Below are 4,607 nucleotides of genomic sequence, written 5' to 3'. Positions count from 1 at the left end.
CTTACTTTTTATGGCTATCTGCAAAGTCCACTACAGCTGACAGTGACTTGCTATGAACAGTGGTCTACAAATCAAACACTATAATTTATTTCTGTATTAAAGGACTACTGACAGTTGGTTCAGAAAGGTTTTCTTTTTTCAAATTAAATACTAGCATAGTATATTGAAATACCAAATCCTTGCTGTACTTATACACACAGAGTTTATCAAAGCTTCTTAAAATTTAAAATCTATTTCCAGGAGAAAATTCATGACACATTTATTCCTATTAATATATACATTTCTTTATATCTTACCATATGAAAATAGTATTGTGCATATTATAATGGAATGTTTGTATACACATATGAAGATGAACTACTTTTTCTTGGGCTAAATTAAATGAAATTAGTTTAACATAGATCATAAGATTCACCTGTTTGATTTCCAATGTTAATAAAATGTGAATAGAAGTTGATCATCATATGCTGCATTATTAACAATCCTCATATGCCTTTCAAAGACATTTGTGTTAAAATATAAGCCTAATGTGGTCACCAAAATTCACAAATAAAAAAGCTATGAAATTAAGTTCAAGGGAAAGCAAAGAACTGAGAGTCATCCTCTAGTACAATTTTATGAGATATGAAGGAGTAAAATTTCATTTTCCCTTCATATGATATTAATATATGTGTATGATTCTGATTACTAAGACTGGAGTTATAAAGATTTACTAAAGTCTTGAGTGTGCTTAGTCACTCAGTCATGTCTGACTCTTTGTGACCTCATGAATGTAGCCCACTAAGCTGTTCTGTCTATGGAATTCTCCAGGCAAGAATACTGGAGTGGGTTGTCATTTCCTTCTCCAAACTCTTGAGTAGTTTGCTAAAAAGTTGACTCTATATTATATAAACTATGAGTAGCCTCTGTGGAATAAAGTTTTTGGCAATAGACTTTAGAGGAATTTTCTTGCATATTGACAAATGAAGGAGGTAATTTAGAAAGTCTTCTCAAATATACTCTTTTTTCTATGTACTCTTATAATATAGCTGAAAACACAGTAAGTATAAAGAGCCTTATAATGAGAGTTCCATGTGCAATTAACTTATTTAGAAGAGAGTATTATGTTATTGTTGGCTTATTTATCCTCAGACATCAAACTTCCTCCAAGATGTTATCATCATGTATATGGGGACCATTATATACCTAAATCCTACTTAGTATATTGTAATTGCTCAATCAATACTTACTCGATTTAATGATGTCTTTGTATAAATCCAAGGGAAAGAAAACATATTCATCTCTTCTATGATGTAAGTGTGGAGAATTTTAACAATAATTTGTAGTACAAAGACATTTTACATTATAAATTTATATCAACCAAACCCTCATGAAATTATGCATATATTTGTTGCAAGGTAAGTTTGCCTTTTGACATTAATTGGTAGGATTTTTCTCAAGTCCACACACACACACCAAAAATACTAGTGCTCTTATGTTTTGTGGTACTACTATTATTGTATTAATATGAGTTACAATTAATATTTTCAAAGATAGTGTTCTTTTTTTCTCATTAAACTTCTTTTTTTTAATGGGTCTCAAATTCTGTGACAGATTTTTTGTCAAGTTGTTTTCATTAAAAATTACTGGTTTTAAAAACTAATAATTTAAAACTGCCACACACAAAGCATATAGTCCACAAAACATTCTTTCCTTCTGAAGATTTTACGATGCATTGTTATCATTAGCAAGTCTTTTACTATTAAACGTAAATGGCCAATTGAAACAAATATTTCTGAGACAGTTCTTTCACCATTGATTAAGACTGTGGTGGCAGGTATTGGGGATGATATTCATTTAGCCTTCTGAGCATTCTGGGGAGACTTGGTGACCTTGCCAGCTCCAGCTGCCTTCTTGTCCACTGCTTTGATGACACCCAGAGCAACCACCTGCCTCATGTCATGCACAGCAAAATGGCCCAGGGGAGAAGAGCCAGAGAAACTCTCTACACACGTGGGCTTGCTGGGAACCATATCAACGATGGCAGCATCACTAGATTTCAAGAATTTAGTGCTGTCTTCCAGCTTTCCCCAGAATGATGATCAATCTTCTTCAGCTCAGCAAACTTGCAAGCAATGTGAGTTGTATGACAGTCCAGCACAGGTGCATATCCAGCACTGATTTGGCCTGGATGGTCCAAAATAATCACCTAAGCTGTGAAGCCAGCTGCTTCCATTGGTGGGTCATTTTTGATGTCAACAGCCACATTGCCATGAAAAACATCTTTGACAGACATATTCTTGACATTGAAGCCCACATTGTCCCCAGGGAGGGCTTCACTCAATGTTTCATGGTGCATTTCTACAGACTTCACTTCAATTGTTACATTTACTGGAGCAAAGGTGACCACCATGCCAGGTTTGAACCCACAGGGACAGTACCAATACCACCAATTTTATAGACATCCTGAAGGGACAAACACAAAGGTTTGTCAGTTGTGCGATTTGGTGACAGGATGCAATCCAAAGCTTCAAGCAGGGTGGTTTCATTGGTATTGCCATCCTTATGGGTGACTTTCCATCCTTTGAACCATGGCATGTTAGCACTTAGCTCCAGCATGTTGTCACCATCCCAGCTAGAAATTGGCACTAATGCCATTGTATCAGGGTTGTAGCCAATTTTCTTAATGTAGGTGCTGACTTCCTTAATTTCCTTGTATTTCTTCTGGCTGTAGGGTGGCTCAATATAATTCATTTTGTTAACTCCAACGATTAATTGTTTCACCCCAGAGTGTAAGCCAGAGGGCATGCTCATGGGTCTGCCCCTTCTTGGAGATACCGGTTTCAAATTTATCAACACCAGCAGCAAAAATCAGAACAGAACAGTCAGCCTGGGATGTGCCTGTAATCATGTTTTTGATGAAGTCTCTGTGTCCTGGGGCGTCAGTGATGGTAACATAGTACTTGCTGGTCTCAAATTTCCACAGGGAGATATCAATGGTGATACCACACTCACGTTCAGCTTTCAGTTTGTCCAAGACCCAGGCATACTTGAAGGAGTTCTTTCCAATCATGGCAACCTCCTTCTTTAACTTTTCAATTGTTCTTTTGTCAATGCCACCGCATTTGTAGATCTGATGGCCAGTCGTGGTAGACTTCCTTGAATCAACATGCCCAATGACAACATGTTGATGTGGGTCTCTTCCTTTCCCATTTTTGCTTAGGTTTAATGGTGATTTTCATGACACCTGTGTCCTGGCAGCAAACCCATTGCAAAAAAGCCTAAGGTACTATTCTTTTTAAAACAACTCAGAATTTATTTATCTTTTTCTTTAGAGAGAACTATAGTTATCTTCTATGATAAAAACAGCAATATACAGACTTTTTTAAAGTTAAGGAAATATTTTTTCTCTCTTGTACAGCATTTTGGGGAACTCAGGGAGAAGCTTTCTTCAGAGTGGATCAAATCTTGATCTGCAGTTTGTCATTCATGTTGATGTATGGCAAAACCAATACAATATTGTAAAGTAAGTAACCTCCAATTAAAATAAATAAATTTATATTTTAAAAAATTTGAAATATAGTTGACTGACAATACTGTGTGAGTTTCAGGTGTATAGCAAAGGGATTGATATATATGTATATATATCAGATTATTTTCTATTATGAATAATTACAAGATATTGAATAGTTCCCTGTGTTATAGAGTAAAACTTCTTTGTTTGTCTAGTTTAGGTAGAGTAGTTAGTATCTGTTCCTCCTTTATCCCTAATTCATCGCTACCCCCTCCCTTTCCACTTTGGTAACCATAAACTTGTTTTCTTTGTCTATGAGTAAGTTTCTGTTTTATATATAGACTCCTTTGTATTACTTTTTAGATTCCACAAATAAATGATATAATATTTGTCTTTCTCTGGCATATCCGTATTGCTGCAAATGGCAATATTTCATTTTTTTTTATAAGTGGGTAGTATTCCATTCCATATATATAGTACATTTTCTTTATTCATTCATCTGCTGATGGGCACATGGGTTGTTTCCATATCTTAACTATTGCAAACAGCACTGCAATGAACATTGGGGTACATATCTCTTTTAAAATTAGAGTTTTCATCTTTTCTGGATATATGCCCAGGGGTGGAATTGCTGGCTCATATGATAGCTTTATTTTTAGGTTTTTTAAGGAACTTCCACACTGTTCTCCATAGTGGCTGCATAAATTTATTTTCCTACCAACAGGGTAGGAGGTTTCTCTTTTTCTCACATTCTCTTCCTCATTTATGATTTGTACAGTTTTTGATAATACCCATTCTGACTGGTGGGAGGCAATACCTCATGGTTTTGATTTGCATTGGAAAAGAGATGAGATGGCTGGATGGCATCACTGACTTAATGGACATGAGTCTGAGTGAACTCCGGGAGTTGGTAATGGACAGGGAGGCCTGGCGTGCTGCAATTCATGGGGTCGCAGAGAGTCAGACATGACTGAGCGACTGAATTGAACTGAATACTTGTGATGTTGAGCATCTTTTCACATGCCTGTTGACCATTTGTATGTCTTCTTCAAAGAGATGTCTATTTAGGTCTTATACCTATCTTTTATTTACTTTTTTAAATATTGAATTGTAT

The 4,607-nt window shown here is 35.7% G+C and overlaps 1 pseudogene; it reads right to left on the bottom strand.

Annotated features, from left to right (window-relative positions):
• Window positions 1-1,832: 1,832 nt before the first annotated feature.
• Window positions 1,833-3,192, bottom strand: LOC138073634 (elongation factor 1-alpha 1 pseudogene; annotated as a pseudogene).
• Window positions 3,193-4,607: the final 1,415 nt, after the last annotated feature.

Source organism: Capricornis sumatraensis, chromosome 2, assembly GCF_032405125.1.
Source record: "Capricornis sumatraensis isolate serow.1 chromosome 2, serow.2, whole genome shotgun sequence".
NCBI classification, from domain to species: domain Eukaryota; kingdom Metazoa; phylum Chordata; class Mammalia; order Artiodactyla; family Bovidae; genus Capricornis; species Capricornis sumatraensis.
This window is presented reverse-complemented; position numbering and strand designations above follow the sequence as displayed.